Below are 24,731 nucleotides of genomic sequence, written 5' to 3' on the forward strand. Positions count from 1 at the left end.
TGCCGACTAAGGTCCATCTAGTCAAGGCTATGGTTTTTCCCGTGGTCATGTATGGATGTGAGAGTTGGACTGTGAAGAAGGCTGAGCACCGAAGAATTGATGCTTTGGAACTGTGGTGGTGGAGAAGACCCCTGAGAGTCCCTTGGACTGCAAGGAGATCCAACCAGTCCATTCTGAAGGAGATCAACCCTGGGATTTCTTTGGAAGGAATGATGCTGAAGCTGAAACTCCAGTACTTTGGCCACCTCATGCGAAGAGCTGACTCATTGGAAAAGACTCTGATGCTGGGAGGGATTGGAGGCAGGAGGAGAAGGGGACGACCGAGGATGAGATGGCTGGATGGCATCACGATGGACGTGAGTCTGAGTGAACTCCGGGAATTGGTGATGGACAGGGTGGCCTGGCATGCTGCGATTCATGGGGTCGCAAAGAGTTGCACACGACTGAGTGACTGAACTGAACTGAGACAGCATATTAAAAAGCAGAGATTACTTTGCCGAAAAAGATCCGTCTGTCAAAGCTATGGTCTTTCCAGCAGCCATGTATAGATGTGAGAGTTGGATCATAAAGAAAGCGGAGCACTGAAGAATTGATGCTTTTGAACTGCAGTGTTGGAGAAGACTCTTGAGAGTCCCTTGGACTGCAAGCAGATCAAACTAGTCAATCCTAAAGGAAATCAGTCCTGAATATTCATTGGAAGGACTGATGCTGAAGCTGAAACTCCAATACTTTGGCCACCTGATGTGAAGAACTGACTCATTGGAAAAGACCCTGAAGCTGGGAAAGATTGACGGCAGGAGGAGAAGGGAACAACAGAGGACGAGTTAGTTGGATGGCATCACCAACTCAATGGACAAGAGTTTGAGCAAGCTCTGGGAGTTGTTGACAGACAGGGACGCCTGACATGCAGCAGTCCATGGGGTCGCGAAGAGCTAGACACAACTGAGCAACTGAACTGAACAGATCTGTAGATAAAAGATCTATCGGGGAGTAAAACAAGTCCTTTTTGGTATAAATCTTAAATATTATTCAAGGATACTTTTACATTTTCAGCTAGTATTTTTCAAGTAAAATAAAATTGAATGTTCAATTGAAATCAGTAATCCTCAATGGAATAACGGTATACTAGAATTTGGGGTAAAGTATACAGATACTATGGTTTGAATGAAACATAATCTAAAAGTATCACTCCTTTCATTATTTTTACCACATTTTTTCCATCTAAAGTTTTTAATAACAGCAAAGAAGGACATCAGATTAGTAAATTAGTTTAAAAAGAAAAACAGGAAACTTGGATTTCAGTAATTTGCTTTAGAACTCTGGGTTTCTGAAAACTCCATCAGGAAAAGTAAGAGTGGTTTAAAATTAGGTGTTTTGTTCTTTCTGAATCCCTGAAATAATTTGTTTGCCTTTTTTTGTAAGGCAAAATAATCAAACTACATTTTAGGGAAATAAAATCACTCAGTCCAAAGTGGTGAGAAAATGCAATAAGCCTTCTTTTACTGCAATGAGTTTGTAATAACTGTATAATTGACTGATATCCTTTCCAAAATAACCATGCCAACTTTGTGATAAATATTATGATGTACCTTTAAAATCCTAACAAAAATCTATACAACTATTAAAGAGAATTTAAGAACGTAAGAGCAAACTCTGAATAAATTGCCCAACCTATCATAATCCTGAATAAGCAATTCTTTAAAAAATAATTTCTAAGTTAGTTAAAAACTGATTAATTAATTAAACTTATTATAATTTATTTTAAAATACAATGCAATTTCAGAAAACTTATCAGTCTAAAAACAATGGAACTTGATAGGCTTACCCTAAAATATCTATGGTGGTTGAATAAAACTAGCTAACAAAAGCTTGAAAAGGAAGACATCAAATTTCCTTGAGTAACTTAAATCGTGTGGTAAAAGTATAAGAAGAGACAAATAGATTAACAGTAGAATAAACAATCCACAGAGTCCTATATATATTCAGAATTTGGGTAAACTAAAGGTAGTAATTTAGTAATTTTAATAGGTAGGTAAAGGATACACCATTCAACAACTGTTATTAGGACAAGTGTCCATCATTTAGGAAAAATTAATTTGATTCCTAATATAGACCACACCCAGAAATATACGTTTTAGATGATTAATAATCTATATGCAGAAATACAAAACTATAGATGTATTAGAATAAATTACTTTTTCCCTCCCTATCTTTAAAAAAAAATTAAACTTCAGAGCCTACTTTGAATAAAGAGAGAAAAGATTTTCAAAGAGGAAAAGACTACATATGTTAAGGGTATATACAGGAAAAAGCTCCAAATAGAATGCAAGAATTCTTTGTTTCTGCCACTTTGGGACTTTATTTTCATAAGACTCAGATGAATAAATTTCACTCTTTGTTCTGTTAAGTAAGTTGTATCAAAGTCATTGAATATACTTGCCTGAGGGAAGGCAGGAAACTATTTGTTCAGACTGTTTGGTATTGTCTTCCTAAATGGATTATGGAGAATCTTGCCACAGGGGTGAGAGGGCTGGCTATGGGATCTGGTGACTCCTGTTTAGCTGTTAAGTTGTGTTGGACTCTTTGTGACCTCATGAACTGCAGCACGCCAAGTTCCTCTGTCCTTCACTCTCTGGGTTTGAATCCTGCTCTACCTATTGTGATCTAGCATAAATCATTCAGTATTCCTTTATCCCAATTTTCCTACCAGTAAAAGGTAGAAAATATTGTAGTGGTCATGAAAATTAATTAGCATACACAACACATCTGGGAGCATGTCTGGCACACAGTAATCACTCAATAAATATTTCACCATGAATACTAGGATTGATTGAATATCACAGACAGCCCATAGACTATGCTCCCTGGAAAGTAATAATAAAAACAAGCTGGACTTCATTCCACTTTCTGGAGGTGCTCCTGGTATTCCCTCCAAAGGTTGCACTGTAGCTGTTGTGAGTTCTGCTGGCGACGCCTCTCATCCTCTACTCCTACCTTCATTTGCCAAGTGAGCAACACAATCTAGATGACAACCTTCCTTTAGGAACTGAGGATTCCTTTTTTGGAAGCACAGAACTGAAACCAGTGTAGTTTTTTTTTCTGCTACTAAGGGAAGCGTTTAATGCCAGAAACAGAAAGGAGATTTCCATGATTCCTCCCCTCTGTGAGAATAAAAGAATTAAAACTCTCTAGCTCAAAGAAGCATCTCCAAATGCAGAAGACACCAGGACAGCACATAGCAGGTGCTCCCCAAACTGCTTAATGGATTTTGAGAGAAAGAAGCAAGAGGCAAAGGGAGGAAATTAGAAGGGGAAGGAGACAGTCATCTGAGAAGAAATGAGGCCCAAAACACCAGCGATGGATGGGCCTTTACTAGGATAAAAGGCATTTCCTGTGTTACAGTAAGGGAATGAGGAGAAAAGGGTGCAGAATCAGGCAGGACTGAGGGTCAGGTGGTGGGAAAGGGAAGGCCCATGGCATGTTTTACAAGTAACTACTTCTAAGTAGCAGAGTACTGGGAATAAGATGGTCAGAGAACTTGCTTGTTCACAATTTAACTCTTCTTGGTTGAAATGAGTAAAGCTGTAGTTCTGACTTTCATAATCTTCCCTTGAACAAAAATAGGATGCAAAAATTCAATCTGTTCCAGATTTAGATCCAAAATGGTATGAAAGACTTGACAGAAATCATCTTCTAAGATGAAGTTGTCTTTAAATGGTGCTAATGAATCTCAAAATAGAGTATATATCCAAAACATATGCCTCTCTTTTTTTTTTTTTCCTGAAAGCAGGGTGACACCTTCAAACTCTTTTCAAACCACTGTGCTGCCTATGATTTAGAGGGAAAAAAACCCAAGCCTACTAATATGGAGTTTTAGTTGGAAATGTCCCATGTCACATTAGATGGGCACTTCTACCAAGAAGTTGTCCCATGGCAATGTCCCCAGGAAAAGATTATGTTGGATGCATTTCTTGGCTGCCTCACAGCAATTAATGGTGCCCATCCCTGTTCTTACTTGGCCTTTCAATCACTACCAATATCCTAAGTCTCACCACTCACAAATCTAGTCATGTGTGCAAAACTGCTATAATAAGTATAACTGACATATGCTAATTCAGTTGTGTAAAGTTATTAGATTTAATTTGCCATCTCACAGAGAAAATTCATAATTAAGATACTGCATTCAAGCATTTATTTCATTTACTTATTATGCCTCAACTGAAAGGGTTGATAAAGGAGGGGAAATATACGTAAAACAAAAGTGCTTATAATGTAGTCATCTTTTTTTACGATTCTTTTTTTTTCAATTAACTGATTTATTTTAATTGGAGGATAATTACTTGACAATATTGTGATGGGTTTTGCCATACATCAACATGAATCGGCCACAGGTATACATGTGTCCCCCGCATTCTGAACCTGCCTCCCACCTCCCTCCCCACCCCATCTCTCTGGGTTGTCCCAGAGCACCGGCTTCGGGTGCTCTGCTTTATGCATTGAACTTGCACTGGCCATCTGTTTTACATATGGTAATGTACATGTTTCAATGCTATTCTTTCAAATCATCCCACCCTCGCCTTCTCCCACTCAGTCCAAAAGTCTAGTATTTACATCTGTCTTCTTTGTTGCCCTGCATGTAGGATCGTCAGTACCATCTTTCTAAATCCCATATATATGCACTAATATACAGTACTTGTCTTTCTCTTTCTGTCTTACTTCACTCTATATAATAGGCTCCAGGTACATCCACCTCATTAAAACTGACTCAAATGTGTTTCTTTTTATGGCTGAATAATATTCTCCATGTGTATATCATCATAATATATAAATACGTATAAAGTCATCTTAATAACTTTTGTGTGAAACCTTCTTTAGAACATCTTAATACAGGATTAAGGAATAAATGCTTTTTAATACACTGAAAATCTCTGACTTCAATTTTCTCTTTCTTCCTTTACACTTCAGTAATACTTTCCAGGTTACGTTGCAAAAGCTTCGGAACAAACTTTCAACTCATTTGTACTTTCCTTTATGAAATATCACTATTTACAAAATTCATTCCCCTGATTAATGGCTGCCCCGATTTAGAAATCAAGGTCATCTAGCTCTTTAGAACATACCTCCTCTAAGTCTCAATCCATGTAAACTGAGATACTGACATTAAATGTTTTCTAGGTGCTCTTGTTGGCCATGAAGAACTCCAGTAAATTTAACATAGAATAGACCCTATTGTTATTTGATTCTTTAGGAACAAGACAGCATCAGAGAAGATGGTAGAGTTGAGATTCAAACTCTGGCAAGTCAGACTCTAAAGGCATGCTCCTCCCACTCAACCAGTCTAATGAAACTTTAATGATTAGGATTAGGTAGCTTCCTGGCTAACTGATTTATTTCTTGAACAGATCTGAGTCAGAAAAATTTTCTCTGCTAGTCTTTGGCCCTTTAACTCTTAACTGCTGGTGTTTTGTTCTAATATCTTGTGTTCTAGTGCCAAATACAGATGAGATTCCTTATTCCAGACAACATCCTTTCACATGAATGATGACTATGACTAAGTCTGCTGCAGTGCAGCCTAAATAGATCCTACTGGCACACCAGTTCTTCACCTCTAAACATTATTCTGCTGGATTTTAGTCCTCTTCAAATATAACAACCAACTGCACTCCAAGCATGGTCTGATCAGAACAGCATTCCATTTGGCTCCTTATCTTGGCCTTTTGAAAATGTACTGAATACTTATTCTCTTAGCTAACATTTACGCTCTTAATCTTCACAAGGTTCCTAAACATGATGTGCTTCCTGTCTATACCTCCACCTGAGCCTCTCATAAGAACAAGAGAGAGAGAAGTCAACACTGGGGAGCATGCCTACAAAGCTCGCTCTCTCCATCAACAATGTCATCATCGGCATGTCTGGGTACCACAAGTAAGCAACCACTCACAAATTCAGGTTTGAATCTAAGCCTCACTTGCAATCAGACAAGTGATCTGGACAAAGAAATTTAACCCATTAAGCCTAGTTTTTTAAATTCTCAAGTTGGGAATGATAGTACCTTCTCATAGACATCTTAGCAATGATATTTGTAGATTCTAAGATCATCTACACACAGAGTAGAAGCTTAAGAAAAAGTACTTGCTGTTTAAAAAAAAAAAAGCTTGCCAGGATATTGTCACAAGAGATGAGTGTCAAAAAGTCCATGGTTCCACTTTCAGTCAGGAGTTCCCCCTGCAATGCAGCATGCTTGCATGTGGCACACCCAGCTCACGTAGTAATCAACTAAACTCTCTAATAATTTGTCTCTTCACTACTTAAACAAAACTATCCTTGCATTTGATAACATCATGTGTCCTCTGAGCACTGGGTGCAGGGGCACTGATACTCAGAGTGCGATATGTGGTGTGATCTCCCAGGCTGGTGCTAGGAATCCATTCCTGGTTGACTTTGACATGTTATATTCCCTCATTCAAATCACTCAGCTTCTGCCATCCGACTTTTCTGATTTTTAAATGAGTGATAATAATATTGACCCGTCTCACAGGCAGGCTGTGAAGAAATGCTAATTAATGTTCATGAAACCCTTTGAAAACACAAATTGTTATTGAAAGGCTAAATATGTGTAGTCAACAGAGGACAAGTGTAACTCGGGAGTAAGATGTCCTAGATGCTGAAACGGCCTTGTCTTGCTCAAACCGGAAAACCTTATAAACAATCTGACACCCACTCAAAATCCATACCCTCACTCTATTTTTAAGCAACACAATTTTTAAGGATTTTGTGACTGAAAGCTAGAAATAAGCAGTAACTTGAATGTCTCTCTTTCTAAAAGGTGCAGGATGCACTTTCAAGGATTGTCAGAAAGAGAAGTTACTAAATTGCACAGGCGAAAATAAAATGACTCTGGGTAGAATATGATATGCTAAGAAATTTAGCAGTTCAAGACTCTTTTCTGTAAAAACTCAGTATTACCAATACAGGTTTAACAGTACTCTACTCATGCAATAAGGTCTATTGATTTGGATCAACAGATACAACTTGCTCTCAAATTCTAAACTGTCAGGGTAAGAAAACATTTTGGGGATTGCCAAATAGATTAGGAGTGTAAAATGGCTTAAAAACCAGAGATAACTTGAGTTATCCCAGCCTTCTGCTAAGGCAGATCTTACCGGAGCTGAACAGCTGTTTAGCAGAATCTCACTGATGCACTGGTACCCTAGGAACTAGGCGGAGGGTTGCAGAGGCTTCAGAAAAGGAAGCTGCTAAATATGCCTCCAAATGACTTTTCACCAACTCATCCAGTGTAGGATCCCCCACCCCTTGCTCCCAGGACATATAGAACATAATGCCTAAACCATCTGGAAACGTTTTGAGTTGTCTTTTTACCCCACCAGGGGACTATGGCAGGATTTGTATTTTCCAAGCTTTTCAATTTTAAACAGTTAATCATCTTAGAGAATAGGGATATGCAAAGCTGGCAGTGTTTCTTAGGAGACTTGATACAAACTCAGTAGAGGAAAAGCAATGTTTTTAGTTTGAAGTGGAAGGTTGCATTAAACATGAAGTAAATATGCCTTCCTGAGCTGCCAGAATCTAAAAATAGGCCCTTGAACAGATTTTAAAGTGCCATTCTATGCTTTCTCCAATGAAGCCACTGGCACTATTAGCCTGATTACTATGTAAGAACAGGGCCAGATGGCTTGCCCTTGAACTGAAATCAAAGGGCCTTCTTTTATGTGAGCATTTTTTCACAGTGATGGCTTCCTAAATATGTAAAGGTTCTGTGTTTAGTACACAAAGGGAAACCGTTGCTCCATCACGAACTTCCTCTTCGGAGTTCAGTACTAGGTTTTCTCAGCACACTGAATAATTACAAGCGAAATAAACTCGTGGAAACGCCTCCTACAGCTTTTAATTCAGATAGCAATGTGTCCTGGAGAGGGAGTCTCCCACTTATTCAACATTTAAATTCTGTATTAAAGGATCAAATGTGTCAGACTTGCACTCAAGGTTTTGCCTAGGAGATTGCTAGAAATACAGACTTTTGGGTCCCAGGCTGGACCTACAGAATCAGAAGCCACAGTTTCTCAAGATTCCCAAGTGGCTTGGATGCAAGTCCAAGTTTTAGGTGCACAGAGTTAGTCACTTTCAGTCCAACTCTCTGTCTCCCTAGTAAGACCTCTAATTCCCTTAGTAGTTCAACTGTATTATGTCGCAGTCCTAACAGCAGTTTTATTTTATTTTTTTTTCATTTTTTTTGAGGTCCTTAATAACACTTTTTTTTTTACTGGTTTTTTTTTTTTAATTTTTTAAATTTTACAATCTTTAATTCTTACGTGTGTTCCCAAACATGAACCCCCCCTTCCACCTCCCTCCCCACAACATCTCTCTGGGTCATCCCCATGCACCAGCCCCAAGCATGCTGCACCCTGTGTCAGACATAGACTGGCGATTCAATTCTTACATGATAGTATACATGTTAGAATGCCATTCTCCCAAATCATCCCACCCTCTCCCTCTCCCTCTGAGTCCAAAAGTCCGTTATACACATCTTAAATTCTCCTGCTACAAAACAGGGCTTCCCCGGTGGCTCAGCTGGTAAAGAATCCGCCTGCAATGCGGGAGACCTGGGTTCAGTCCCTGGATTTGGAAGATACCCTGGAGAAGGGAACGGCTCCAATATACTATTAAATAAGAAAGAATTTAAGCTGAGAGTTACAAAGCCATACCACACTGACACCTCATGTCAAAGTTAATAAACCTGTTGCTATTTATTGAACAGCTTACTATGCGCATTTCATTAAAAAATGAAACAGATATGCTCTCAATCCAAAGAACTCACAATAAGAAAAGGCAGATGTAGGGAAAGCTTTGAAAACCAAGTAAGAAGTTACTCTTTTGTAAGAGACATTAACATTTATAAGGGAAAGCTCCATTTGCTAGAGTGTCTCCCTCTCTTGACCTCTGAAGAGGAGGATGACTAATTCTCTGGAAACCTGTATCAATGGAAAAAGCATAACTTTTTTGTATGCCAATCTGCCCTTGTTTTCTGCACTTTTCCTGATATCCTCCTATAACTGACCACCGCCCCCACCACTACCCCTGGTGATGGTATTTAAGGTGGTGGCTTGGGCCGACTGTGTCTTCCTTGGTAGCTCAGTGGTAAAGAATCTGCCTGCAATGCAGGAGACTCGGGAGCTGTGGGTTTGACCCCTGGGTCGGGAAGATCACCTGGAGGGCATAGCAACCCACTCCAGTATTTTTCCCTGGAGAATCCCATGGACAGAGAAGCCTGGTGGGCTACACAGTCCATAGAGTCGCAAAGAGTCAGAGTGAACTGAGCACACTCACTTGGGTCAGTTAGCTTTCTTGGGTCTCTTCTATGTATACAGGAGGTGGCGTGTTATTAAACTTCTACTTAATTTTCTCCTGTTAATCTGTCTTTTGTCATGAGGGGTGAGGGTGAGTATGGGAGCAGGTCTCAGCCAAGAACATAGCAGAGTTGAAGGAAATTATTTTGCCTCCCCCACATTATCAAAAAATGAAAGAAAGGCTTTTAACAGATGTTCAAGGGACATGAAATATTATCAATCAAGTTGATTTCATATTTCTTCTTAAACAGCTTTTAAAAACAGCTGTGATTCTTTTATTTGCTGCTTTTTAAGAGAAACTTTTATGTCTTGCTGTATCTGTAATTTTAATTGTAAGTATTCCATCTGTGATTTTAAATTATTTATTTAACCTCCAATATTAGCGAGAAAGCACTGATTAGGAACTTAAATAGCTTTCTCCCTCTTACTTACTATCATAGAAAAAAAAATTAAATGCCCTTTGGTGAAGAAAAAAGCTCAACATAAAAATATCTACAAAAATTTCAGAAAGAAGAGAAATGATGAAGTTTATTAGAGTATTAAAACATCTTGTTAAGCATATTTTATTTAATATTTCAGTGTGTGCTCTGGAAATCATTAATGTAGTCAGTCTGCAGCTGCTTCTTTTTGAATACAGAGGGTAAGAATCGGAAGACCACAGCTTTCATGGCTAGTCGACGATTTCGGTTACGGTCACAAGGTTCGCAAATTTCTCTGGCCTTCAAATATTTTGCTATTATTTCTTCATAGTAAATATTAGAAATAAATGCCTAGAACAAAGGCTTTTAATTTGAGTTTTCAAATTTAAAAGGTTTTAAAATTTTGAATCACTCAACTGAGGTGTGATTAACATGTAAGAAGCTGCACGTATTTGATGTATACTATTTGTGAGTTTGTGGACTGGTGTGCACCCATGGATTCTTTACCAGTTGAGCTACCAGGGAAGCCCAGGACAGGGAAGCCTGGCATGCTGCAGCCCATGGGGTCGTAAAGAGTCGGACACGACTGAGTGACTGAACTGACGGATGCATCCATGGAACCAACGCCACCATCAAGGCCACAGACAGGGTCATCATCTGCTAAAGGTTCCCCCCATCCCTGTTGTTGCTGTTATATTATTATAGTCTGTGTGTGCACAGTGTGTAATGTATATTAAGGGCACTTAAGAACTATCCTCTAGGAAGTTGCTGTTTAACACAAGGAGTTCAACCTGCTGCTCTGTGACAACCTAGATGATGGGATGGAATGGGAGGTGGGAGGGAGGCTGAAGAAGGAATATATGTGTACTTATGGCTGATTCATGTTGATGTATGGCAGAAACCAATACAACATTGTAGCACAATCATCCTCCAATTAAAAATTAAGAGAAAAAAACAAAGAACTACCCTCTTGATCAGTAGTTTTAAACTTCAGTGTGAAGATGCTGCTGGGGGGACAGGCACTTGTTTAAAAAAATGCAGATTTCCAGGTCTTATCTAAATACAATAGAATTCTGATTTTTCAAAAGAGCCCTAAGTGATTTTGATGCAAATGGCCCCAGAATTACATTTTTAATGATGCTGGGCTGATGATGCACTGAGAGTCTGGAATCTTCAAGGAAATTAAAAACTTCTGAGATATATCCGCAGTGATCATGCCAGTGAATGCGAGTTCCATGAGGGAACAGACTTGTCTGACCTGTTCACAATCACGTACCCAGTGCTGAGGTCAGCACCTGGCACAGAGTGGGGACTCCATAGCCATTTGTTGAGTGAATTCATGAAACAATGAATTGACCATGTCAGCAGCTGCTTCTAGATTCCACACCCTTTACTTGGTCCTCTGTCTCAAATTAAACATCAGTCGGGTAATGGAGTCATGTCACAACTGCTCATCCAAAGGCACACTGGCAGGCTCAGAATGGTGACATTCTGCAAAGTCATCAGCAGTCTTGACATTTACACTGATTAGTTTTCTTCTCTGACCACTCACAAAATGAGAATATATCTGACAAACTTGCAGCACCTGGGTGGATTATGATGCATCAGCATTCGTTTTTCAAACACTTTCTCTAACACATCATACAAGGTATGGCACCCATAGTCCTAGTTCAATGCTGTGTACATCTGAATGATATTGAACCACAGAGGTTCTTTTTTTCCAGATCTTGTGAGCTTGTGAAATGTTTCTGCATTAGTTCAGTCATGCTCTGAAACCAATTTGGTGTGATGTTGCAACTGCAACTAGAGGTGAAGGGGGTAGGCCCACATAAACACATGATTTCTTTTACAAAATCTTTTATTATTTCTCTAGGGCACATGGAAATATTTTTATGAAACCTTCAAGTTACATAAAACACAGAGGAAGAAACCAATACAGTTGCAAGTTTTATTTCTCCTTGGAGATTCAGAAGAGATGGAAAACCCATGCCATTAACCACTGGAGCTGACCCAGTGCTACTTCAAATGTGCTTTTCATTTGTAAGGACATAAGCACTAATACAGTTTAGACTTCTGAGGTCCTACTCTACCCTGCAAGTTAGCACACTTAGCATGAAAGTTCACAGTGCTCTTAACACCAGGCTAAAAAAATCCTGAGACTGCTTTAGCCTAAATATTGTGTAATCATTAGAATTCTATTGATAGTATATATTCAAGCATTGTTATTTATCAATACTGGTTCACTGCATACTTTTCTGTTTATTGACAGTATTTTCAATGGTTTCTCTAGCACATTACTTCCAGTTTTCGTTTTGACATAATGAATGTTTGTTTTACAAAATGTGGGAAATAAAAAAGTAGTCAAAATATCTATTTTTCCAAAATCACATGAGCATCACCATTAATATTTTTATATACATACTTCCAATCTTTTTTTATTTATTTGCATACAGTTGTATACAAGGCATATGCAATTTCACAATCTACTTTTAAAGATAGCTAGTTCAAATAGTTCATAAACATCTTAATGGTTACATTAAAATTTCAATCATAATTTATATTTAAAAATTACTGTAACTTGCCACTTCCTTAAAGAAACTTAGGCACAGATACTGATGTATTTAGCAATAAATGCAAAGCAGCAACTCTGTGTAACTCCAATCCTGGGAAACAGATCTGACCCTTATATACCAGGCTGTTTGTCCATGATGCAGTCCTCATTCTCCAAATAAATCAGTTCTATTTAACATGATAATCTATCATAATGAGAAGCCATTACACATGCAGCTAAAATGTTGGGTGTTGTAGAAGTTAAAGACATTTTAACTGAAACTTCAAAAATAGAACATCACCTACTAGTAACATTAAGCAAAGCACTTCATCTTTCTATGACTTGATTTATTCTCTTTAAATAAAATGTCAAAAATATTTTCATTTAATTCTATTGCTTCAAAACATATGAAATTTAAAACTGAAAGAATTACAAGACCCATTTAGCAATCGACACTTATGGTAGGAGAGTTTAATGCAGATTTTTCAGTAAATGGTAGATCAGTAACTGTAAGGAGTGAATGTTTGGGTGCACTCAGTCATGTCTGACTCTCTGTAGTGCCATGGACTGTAGCCCACCAGGCTCCTCTGCCCACGGGATTTTCTAGGCAAGAATACTGGAGCGGGTTGCCATTTCCTTCTCCATATGACTTGATTTCTAATTTCTTTTAAAAAGGGAAAATGATGTATAAATGAAGATAAAGCTGTCATGCAAGTGAGCAGTGGTACTGACTGCCTGAAATAAAGTTCAACTAAAACAATCACAATTCACATATACTTCTAAGACTGGCTCACAGAACTATGTCTGTATCTGAGAAAAACAGGATCTCAGGCTATACTACAAAAATCTCAATCATCGGCCCAGATTTGATGTGATGATACTCTGCAAACAAAGATTTTCACCTTTTCACTTCTCTGGATCTCAGCTGCATTATGTGAAAATGGGGCCAAGAGTATTATCATTAGATAGCAATATGTGAAAAACTTTGGAGGTTTTGGGAAGATTTTTCTGTGTTCTGAAGTACTATTACTTATATAAAAAGTCATTAAAACTGCCATTAGCAAATATGAAAGTGCTTCTGAATATTTTTCAGCTTGGAAAAAATATCTTTATAGAAGAAACACTTTTAGAATCTTTTAAGCAATAGTGACCTATGGTCACCTACAAGTCATTTTCACTAGTATCTAGTTATGCTTAGATTGACTTGAACAAAAGAAGATAGAGCAATGTAAAAGTGCCATTCTGATGTTTACTTTGTGATATTATTTTTCCCTGAATATAAAGGTCATACTTAATTTCCTACACTACTGGTAGGACTGCAAAACTGGCTCAGTCTCTTTGGATAACTGTTTGGTAGCATACAGTACTGCTAAGTATATGCATATCCCATGACCACTGATCCTACTCCTTAATCTATATAAAAAATATGTATATCTTTTCACCAAAAGCCAGGTATAAAATGTTCATAAGAGCAATAGTACATAATAGCTGCCAAGAGTAGCAATAGCCCCCAATTGAAAATAGTCCAAGTATCTACTGACCATTAGAATGAGTGACTGTATCATCCAAATGAATAAACTATACCTCTATGCAACAATACAGGTGACTGTCACAAATGCAATGCTGAATGACAGAAGCCAGATGCAAAAAAGCATAACTACATGAATTCATAGATTTAAAGTTCAAATAGCTGAGATTAATTTGGCCTGCTTAGAACTCTGGTACCTTAGAGGGTCTTTTAAGGTGTTTTTTTTTTTTTTTTCTGTTTGGCTTATTTTCATTAGTAAATTCAGTATTATTTTATATCTTGCTACTACAACCATTCTCACACTTAACTAACTCTGGAGGAGTAGTCCCTTTCTGTTTCAGCTGATGAATTCAAGCCAGTGTCATCAGACCAGTTCTGACAATGATCAAAGGAAAGAAACAGTCTGAAGAAGACCTAGCTATTTTTTATGCTTAGCTATCACTGTACTTCTATCTACAAAAACATTCTCTCTTGTCATTATAGATTTTTTTTTAGTACACACAGAATTCATAGCAATGCGTATTAGTAAGAAAACAGTATTAGCAAGTGATAGATTGTGTGTTGAGGTGTCACACATTTCCAAACATTTACAGAAGACAGAATGCAGGGTCAGTTTCACATACACTATTCCTGTTTCTTTCACAGTCGCTGCCTTTCCTCTTTCTGTCTACTCCACTTCCTGCTATCTCCTGTTTTCTGGCTGATAAGAAGCTCCACCCACACAGGATCACTTGATTCTGCCCTGTTTCCTGGGGCATGGCCTCTCTGAAAACTTACCAAAGCAGCTATTTCCACCCTTGGAAAGTAGAGATTTGAGACTTTCAACCAGATGGTCTAAAAGATCCCTACACATTTAATAGCAGCAGCAACTGCCAGGATAATTTCCCCTCAGAAACAGCTTTAAAAGTAAGAGTTTGATGATCTTGAGTTTATGCTTTCATTGTCTCTTGACATTATGTAATTGATTCCCACAAAAACAACCAAAGCCTTTAAAACAAGATGGATTATGATACCTTACTTCGAAATATTTTCTTCAAATTTAATCACATTGAAATATTTTATTTCTTATTTAGCTAAGAGTAACATTTCAGAAAAGAAAGGTTTCAACTTTCCAATTGGAAAATAAAAAATATAAGCAAAAAGCCAAGATTCTCACATCAGAGAATACATTTTTGAGAGCCAGCAAATAAAATCATTGCTACCAAATGAAGTCATGATTTACTTTAAATAAATGAAATCATTATGTATGTGTGTGTGTGTGTGTGTGTGTGTGTGTGTGTTGCAAAGTACACTAAGATTCCTATTTCCTCAGTTTGTGGCTTGGCCATATAAGCCAGTAGAAAGTGAACAGGAACTAAAAAACCCCTTGATGAAAGTGAAAGCAGAGAGTGAAAAAGTTGGCTTAAAGCTCAACATTCAGAAAACGAAGATCATGGCATCCGGTCCCATCACTTCATGGGAAATAGATGGGGAAACAGTGGAAACAGTATCAGACTTTATTTTTTGGGGCTCCAAAATCACTGCAGATGGTGACTGCAGCCATGAAATTAAAAGCTGCTTACTCCTTGGAAGGAAAGCTATGATCAACCTAGATAGCATATTCAAAAGCAGAGACACAACGTTGCTGACTAAGGTCCGTCTAGTCAAGGCTATGGTTTTTCCTGTGGTCATGTATGGATGTGAGAGTTGGACTGTGAAGAAGGCTGAGCACCGAAGAATTGATGCTTTTGAACTGTGGTATTGGAGAAGACTCTTGAGAGTCCCTTGGACTGCAAGGAGATCCAACCAGTCCATTCTGAAGGAGATCAGCCCTGGGATTTCTTTGGAAGGAATGATGCTAAAGCTGAAGCTCCAGTACTTTGGCCACCTCATGCGAAGAGTTGACTCATTGGAAAAGACTCTGATGCTGGGAGGGATTGGGGGCAGGAGGAGAAGGGGACGACAGAGGATGAGATGGCTGGATGGCATCACGGACTCGATGGACATGAGTCTGAGTGAACTCCGGGAGTTGGTGATGGACAGGGAGGCCTGGCGTGCTGCGATTCATGGGGTCGCAAAGAGTCGGACACGACTGAGTGAATGAACTAAACTGAAATAAGATTCAGGAAATATTGATTGGGAGTCTAGTGATGTGAAAACCATATTACTTTGGAATGTTTTTAAAAAAGGTTTCAACCCTGTCACTGCACCTGACTTCACAACTAAATTTTGTGAGATGCAGTTACATTTTTGAGGTGAGGTCTATTATAAACACAATCATTGGCTAAAAATTGTTTTAAAATCATACTTAAAATGTATCCAAGACCTAAACGTAAGGCTGGACACTACAAAATTCTTAGAGGAAAACATAGGCTGAACACTCTTTGGCATAAATCGTAGCAAGATCTTTTTTGATCTACCTCCTAGAATAATGAAAATAAAACAAAAAAAAAATGAATGGGATCTAATTAAACTTAAAAGACTTTGCACAGCAAAGGAAACCATAAACAAAATGAAAAGACAACCCACAGAATGGGAGAAACTATTTGCAAATGAAGTGACTCACAAGGGATTAATCTCCAAAATACACAAATATCTCATGCAACTCTATGTCAAAAAAACAACCTAGTCATAAAATGGGCAAAAGATCTAAACAGACATTTCTCCAAAGGAGACATTCAGGTGGCCAAAAAGCACATGAAAAACTGATCAAAATCATTATCAGAGAAATGTAAATCAAAACTACAATGAGGTATCACCTCACAGCGATCAGAATGGCTACAAACAATAAATAAATGCTGAAGATGGTGTGGAGAAAAGGGAACCCTTCTACATTGTTGGTGGGAATGTAAATTGGTATAACCACTATAGAAAACAGCATGGATTTCCTTAAAAAACCAAAAATACAACCACCACATGATCTAGCAGTCCCACTCCTAGGCATGTATCTGGAGAAAACCATAATTCGAAAAGACACATGTACCCCAGCGCTCACTGCAGCACTACTTACGACAGCCACGGCATGGAAGCAACCTGAACGTCCACCAGCAGAGTAACTGATAAAGAAGGCGCGGCACACGTATAAGATGCAATATCACTCAGCCGTAAAAAAGAACAAGATAATGCCATTTGCAGCAACGTGAATAGACTTAGAGATTATCATACTAAGTAAAGTACGTCAGAGAAAGACAAATGTCATGTATCACTCATATGTGGAATCTAACTTTTAAAATGATATTAATACAAATGAATTTATTTACAAAATAGACTCACAGGCTTTGAAAACAAACCTATTGTTACCAAAGGGGAAACGTGGGAGAGGGGGAGCAATAAATGAGGAATTTGGGGTTAAAAAACACACACTACTATATGTAAATTAGATAACCACCAGAACCTACTACATAACACAGGGAAGTCTATCCAATATTCTCTAATAGCCTATATGAGTAAAGAATCTGAAAAAGAATGGATGTATGTATATGTATAACTGAATCACTTTGCTATACACCTGAAACTAACACAGCATTGCACATCAACTATATTCCAATAAATTAAAAAATAGTCATACTATTAAGCATTCCAGTAATACAGTACCTTCAAAATACTGCATTCTGCTTCCAGTTGCTTCACAATAGTCAGCATCTATTCTAATGACACTTCTTATGATAACTGTATTCTTTGCCACATTTCAAATATATAATACTCAAGTAGAACTGCATGGTTTTGATATTCTATTGTGAAAACTCAGAAGTCAGCCACATGTCCCAAAGCCAGGAGAGAAGAAAACCTCAAAGTCAAAATGAAGAGGATCCTATTCCAAAAAGTTGTTTTTGTGCAGAGTTTCTAACAAAGCGTTGCTTCAATTATTATGGTTGACAGCTTTTTGCCTGACTAGTGTCAAGATGTAACTTTATCACATTCATTCGGACCTGTAGCTCACACGAAGACTTCAGTGTCCTGCCAAAGTATGACGGAGCCCACACAGCTTGCTCTCAGCTTCTGAACTTACAAAGTAGGAAAAATCATCACCTGCTGTTATCACTACTTCTGTCTTCAAGGTTGGTTTCCATGTGTCTTGCCTGAGGGATCTCCTTGAGCCAACTGATGACTAGCCTTGGCTGACTTACTGTTTGGATAGATTTCTTTGAGAATCTCATCACTGCTCTATTTTAACAAAAGTGATTTGGTTCCAACAGGAACTGTATGTGCTCTTGAGTTAATATATCCTTATCTCATAATTCAGGACTATTCTAGCAATATCTTGCTGATTGTTAAAGCAGATTGAGGGTTTATTCTTTATGTGGCCTCTATTATCTCTATTACATTATTTTTGCCAATGATTATGAAATGGAGTCAAATTGGAACATATCTGTTACATATGATTACTCCCCAATAGATCATTTTTCAAAAGGGTGCTGATTTAGGACTATGATTTTATAGTTTACATTTTAATATGGATTAGCCTAACCACTTTGGATCTGCAAGGAAAAATAACATAAATGCTAACCTTGGAAAGTCTTTTGCCATAAAACAAAATCATCTCAACCTGTTATTTATCATCATTCTCAACAATAAAAATATATCTTTCACAAGCACAAATTAAGAGGAAGCTTTCTTTTATCTTTCCCTTAGAAGACCATAAACCACTTGTCACACTGTGAAAATTCATTCATTTGACAAATATTAATTAAGCACCAATATACACCATGTACCATACCAGACTAGGTACATAGAAGCAAACTCAGTGACATGATACTGCCCTTCAGACTTTTCACTAGGCTATTTCCCTTTTCATATAGTTGGATTCAGAATCTTAGTGGGATTATCAATGTTGAAATTATAAAATCAGTTACTTCTTTCAGTTACCTATATTCACTTTCTGCCATGTAAATGGGTTCCCATTTCAGATTCTCTGCCTGGCTGACTGCCTCTGAATCCCCTACCTCTAAGCTATACACACTACCAGTACCCTGTATGCACAGGGTCCTCCCTTGCTTGCTCTACCAGCTTTAGAGGGAACGTTTGCCTACCCTTAGGTGGGTATGAGATTTCCTGGCTGTTGCTGATAGCCTGTGTCTATCTCTGGCTGCAGCCTGCCTCTAGACTCCTAAGGAGATGCTGCCCTTGGCTCATCTACATGTGCCCTGGCACCTGGGGCTGGCTCGGCCCTCACACAGCCTCCTCAGCCCAGCTGTGCCTCTTTGGCTCCACAATTCGGCCAAATGAGCCTCAATTCTGAAAAACAACATCTGCAGCAGAGATTGGTAAGCAGGAGTAACGAACCTGCCATGTCTGGCATACAGATGTATTTATGTATTTTGTTTGGCCAGCACAGTGTTGATACAGAGATTTTTCTCCCTTAAAAAAAAAACAAAAAAACAAAAAAAAAACACCTCACTACTAACATCTGAGAATTAGAAATTTTCACGTAAAAACCCCAAACAAACAAAAATCAAAAACTGGGCTTCCAGGCTGGTTAGAAGGTGGAGGGTGGAAGCTATAACATATGCTGGGTCCACAGTGGCACATAACAATCTTCTACCAGAAATGAGCAGTCTTTGATTCTTCAGGTTGTGTTATTTCTCTCTCCAGATGTTACCACTGATGTGCAGTCCACGGTCTCTCTCAACTGCAGTCAAATGTCAATGTCTGTGGTCATGTTTGTACTGCTGCTTTTTTTCATATGGAAGATTTGAGTAGAAACTTCATATATTCTTCTACCTCTGTCTCTTCTACAAGCGGGAAGACAAATGATTGATTTAAAAAGGGCTTCCCAGGTGGTGCTAGTGGTAAAGAACCAGCCTGCCAATGCAGGAGATGTTAGAGACTTCGGTTCCATCCCTGGGCTGGGAAGACCCCTTGGAGAAGGAAATGGCAACCCACTCCAGTATTCTTGCCGAGAGAATCCCATGGAAAGAGGAGCCTGGCAGGCTACAGTCCATGGGATCACAAAGAGTTGGATATGACTGAAGTGACTTAGCACACAGCACAAAGGTGAGAAGAAAGGGAGAGAGACAGACAGAGAGAGAGGATACATACCTATCAAGGGAAGAGAAGACTGTTCCATTCCTAAATGTTTAATGTGCAACATTTCTGATAGACTTCCAGTCAAATTCACACATTCACCTTAACTGCCTGATTCCTTTCACATTCAAGTTTTTAACCCTTATAACAGAGTGCTCTAAGGAAAAGGCTCAGAGTGTGAAAGGATTCAAAATCAAGCTGAAGTACTGAGAATACCTGGTAGGATATTTAGCTGGAAAAGAGAAAACTTAGAAAGTAGAAACTTAGAATCTTTTCATGTCTGAATAGCTATTAGAAGAACCACTAACTTTGTCTTTGTGGTTCCAGAGGGCCAATAATGAGGAAGGGTTTGTAGGGAGATGTATTGGGGGTGTTTTAAATAGCATGAAAAACAGCAGGATACAACAAGATTCTACATCCCTGGATGTGTGCCACCAGGGTCTGTAGGGACATCTAGACTCCAGTTTTCTTTCAGCCCCAAATGGCTATGATTTTTAAATGGCAGGAGACACTGTATTAAGAACAATGATGCTTCCCTCAATTTTCTCTGAAGAGTGGAGGCTGGATAAAAGATGTGTATAAGGAAAACTGAAGAAAGAATGAGAGGTAACAGTTTTAAATACAGAGTATTGTTGGGAGCCAGTGAAATATTAAAAATCCCAAGAATTGTGAAGGCATACTCAGCCTCCTGAGGCTTATAAGGCTTTGGTCACTGAAATAAAGTCTTTAATTCAGAGACAATACACTTTTACCTTCCTATTATAAGGTACAAGTTCTGTAGGAGGAAAAAAATTACTGGAACAAACTCTAAGGTGATTAATCATAAAGATACCTACCACTTATGTACTTGTTAAGTGTCAAAGCAAGGCTATTTCACACTTCCTTTAGGCATATGCTAGGATCATCAAAAATAATATATCTCTTTTTAATTATAGTCATTTAAAATACAAACATATTCTTGTCTTTGAAAATAATCCCTATGAAAATACTCTGCACATATCAATTAAATCTTTTACTTTGGAATACTTTTTGTTCAGTGAAAGAAATGGAAAATTCAAAATGTAATAATTTCCATTTTATTTTTTCTCTTTATATGTAAGTTAAGTTTTATGGGCTAAGGTGTACGTCTCCTCTGGGTCTGTAGCAGACACCCCAAAGTCATGTAGAAAGGGTAGTTTAATAAGCATTGCTGAAAGATCAACCAGATTTATTAAAGAAATTTATATAACTACCCTGATAACATTTTCACATGTGGCTCCAGGTAATTCCGGAGAAGGCAATGGCACCCCACTCCAGTACTCTTGCCTGGAAAATCCCATGGACGGAGGAGCCTGGTAGGCTGCAGTCCATGGGGTCTCTAGGAGTTGGACACGACTGAGCGACTTCACTTTCATTTTTCACTTTTCACTTTCAAGCACTGGAAAAGGAAATGGCAACCCACTCCAGTGTTCTTGCCTGGAGAATCCCAGGGACGGGGGAGCCTGGTGGGCTGCCGTCTCTGAGGTCGCACAGAGTAGGACACGACTGAAGCGACTTAGCAGGAGCAGCCAGGTAATTTCAGTTGTTCGGCTTTGTTTTGCCTCAAAATCCCCATATACTTATGGGTTACTTTAACATCTCAAAGCTTATTTCTCTCACGCAGAATATTATATATTACATAGATCATCAGTTATTAGGATGAAACTTGATTGTAAGCATTTAATATATTTTCTAAATCGGAAAAAGAATCGTAAGAAAAACAAATTTACCTTCACAAAATATATAGCTATACAAATCGAATTCCCTCCAACATGATATGAAAATGCTTTACTGAGTCTGGAATGCATCTGATCTTCAAGGTTGGTGCTTTGTCACAGCCTATAACATGGGGCCCCTCTCCCAGGAGAAGGTCAGCCTATGCCCAGGGTGATGAGTGAGACTCTTCAAAAGGATATACACAGTAACAGAGTTTCTAATAGACAATTTTAATAACATTCTATTCTTGCTATCTTTCAGAGACCATTCACATTATACACAGTTTTATTGTTTGTTTTTCTGTTCTAACTTCTTGTCTCTGAAGGAAGGAATGTCAGGAAAATATAGAAATAGAAAAAACAAATATTGTCAAAGACAAAAGGGAAAAACTCATTTTATTACCTTCACTCTCATATCTAAGTCTTGAGGACTGATGTCTCCATGGGAATTCCAAGACTTTGTTTTCAGGTTATACAATGTATTAGCTTGCCCTTTTCTGCAGTGTATCTGTACACTGTACCTGAGAGAGTGGGATTATCCATTTACCTATCTATCTATCTCAAGAACCAGTTGAGCTCTATCTTCTTTCTGTCTCTGAGCCCACACTTCCTCATTTGTTAAAAAGAAAAAAATACTATTTTATCTGAATATTTTAAAAAATATGTGTAAAATGTCCATCTGTTGGGCACCATACATATAGCTATAATATTGATATGCTTTCTCACAGAAAGGGAGAATTTACTGGAAGTATGAGAATAAATATCTTTTGACGCAATAAAACTTGCCCTCTGGGCTTCCCTGGTGGCTCAGTGGTAAAGAATCCGTCTGCCCATGCGGGAGACATAGGTTCAATCCTTGGTCCAGGAAGATACCACTTGCAGCAGTTCAACTAAGCCCATGCGTCACAACTACGAAGCCTGTTCTCCAGACCCCAGGAGCTGCAACTACTGAGCACATGCACTGCAGCTACCAAAGCGTGCATGTCCTAGAGCTCATACTCTGCAACAAGAGAAGCCACCACAACGAGAAGTTCTCGCACCACCACGCAGAGAACCCCCAACTCGCCACAGCTAGAGAAGACCCTACGCAGCAATGAAGACCCAGCACAGCCAAAAATAAATAAACAATCTTAAAATTTTTGCCTTTTACAGTGAAAAGGCAAGTCACAAACTGGGAGAAGATATCTGCAATGCATATAGTGACACATTTATCATACATGTAGACACAAAAAGTATAAGCCAAACAGAGTAATAAACAAAAGACTGTTTACAATAGCCAAGACGGAAGCAACCCAAATGTCCATCAACAGGAGAGTGAATAAAGATGTACATACATACCAATGGAATAAAATGAAAAAGAGTGAAATAACGCCACTTGCAGCAACACGGATGGACCTAGAGATTGCCATAATGAGTTAGGTAAGTCAGAGAAAGAGAGATATCATATGATATTGTTCATATGCAGTATCTTAAAAAATGTGAACTTGCAAAACAGAACCAGATTCAGAGAATGAACTTATGGTTACCAAGGTGGGGCAGGGGAAAGACAGAGAGGGAGCTTGGTATTGACATGTTTTAATAACAAGTTGACAGAGTAAATTTACTTGTGATAAACCTAATTAAAATTCAGGCTTAGGGATTTTCCTGGTGGTCTATTGATTAGGATTTTGCCTTCCAATGCAAGAGGAGTGGATTTAACCCCTGGTCAGGGAGTTAAGATCCCATATGCCTTATGATCAAGACAGCAAAAACAAAAAACAGAAGAAATATTGCAACAAGTTCAATAAAGACTTTAAAAAAACAGGGCGGATTTAATATCTTTTTCATTGTCTTAAAAATTAATTTTATCTCTTTTACAAAAGAATATTTTTAATCTTTGCAGTACTAAAAATAAAACAACCAAAGAAAAATGAAACTGATCGTTCAACAAAGATACTTTGACCGTAGACAGCTTTTGCACTAGGGAGGCTATCAAGAACAACCATGTCAATATTGCTGTGATAGCAAGACAGTAACAGTAAAAACCTTAAAACTGAAACCAACAAACTAAAAAAAAAAACCATTAGCAGAAGTCTAGGTAAGTAAATTATGGTATACTAACACAATGGAATATTAAACAATAGTAAAAATTAATGGACTATAATAATGCAAAATAATATGAGGGAATCTTAGAAAAGCAATGTTGAGCAATAAAACCATGCTGCAGAGAGTTCTATACAGTGTGGCATCATTTTTAAAAAGCTCAATACATATAATTGACTCATTCATTAACAAGTTAATGAATGAATGAATTAAAATAGTTTTAAGGCATACATACTAACATGAAAGAATTTTGTGTTTAAAGCTGGAAAATGATGTGCTCTAACCCAATATAACATAATAGATACTATGCTGAGGCAATGGTTGTAGGTTAGGGGAGAAATACAAAGAACCATTTATTGATGATGATCTGGTTTAAGTTGGATGATAAGTCCAAAAATGTTTGTTATTATTATACCTATTTTAAATAAGTGCTTTTTTAAAATTTTTGATGCACAAAATAATTCAAAAATAGAAAGCATACGCCAAGTAAAATTTAATCAATTTTGGAAAAGAACTGTCAAAAGTTTTGTGGTTCATGTGTGGCAAATAATGAGATTCTGACTCAAGTCTGAAGATAATCAACATCTCCATTAGATGATAAAATCTAACTATAAAACATTTGAAGTCAGGTACTGTAGTAAAATATGTTGTTAAGACAAAAAATCATATATAAGATGCAAGAACTTAAAACAATTGTCATGGTCTCTCTGTAAGTGGCCATATAGTCAAAATAGGAATAAAGTCAACAGTTACATATCTTGCTGCTGCTGCTGCTAAGTCGCTTCAGTCGTGTCCGACTCTGTGCGACCCCATAGACGGCAGCCCATGAGGCTCCCCTGTCCCTGGGATTCTCCAGGCAAGAACACTGGAGTGGGTTGCCATTTCCTTCTCCAATGCATGAAAGTGAAAAGTGAAAGTGAAGTCGCTCAGTTGTGTCCGACTCTTAGCTCACATATATAAAAATAAAGCCACATCTGGTGTAAGGAATCTGGCATTCTAACATAGTTCAAATATTTCTCAAGCTGTCATCTCAGGAAAAAATCTGTGGCT

At 38.1% G+C, this 24,731-nt stretch overlaps 1 protein-coding gene across 1 annotated transcript in view; it reads right to left on the bottom strand.

Moving 5' to 3' along the window:
* CHSY3 (chondroitin sulfate synthase 3) overlaps positions 1-24,731 on the bottom strand; it is a 298,575-nt gene that overhangs the window by 27,259 nt on the left and 246,585 nt on the right. The window lies entirely within an intron of this gene.

The sequence above is a fragment of the Ovis canadensis genome, chromosome 5 (genome assembly GCF_042477335.2).
Source record: "Ovis canadensis isolate MfBH-ARS-UI-01 breed Bighorn chromosome 5, ARS-UI_OviCan_v2, whole genome shotgun sequence".
Lineage (NCBI taxonomy): Eukaryota > Metazoa > Chordata > Mammalia > Artiodactyla > Bovidae > Ovis > Ovis canadensis.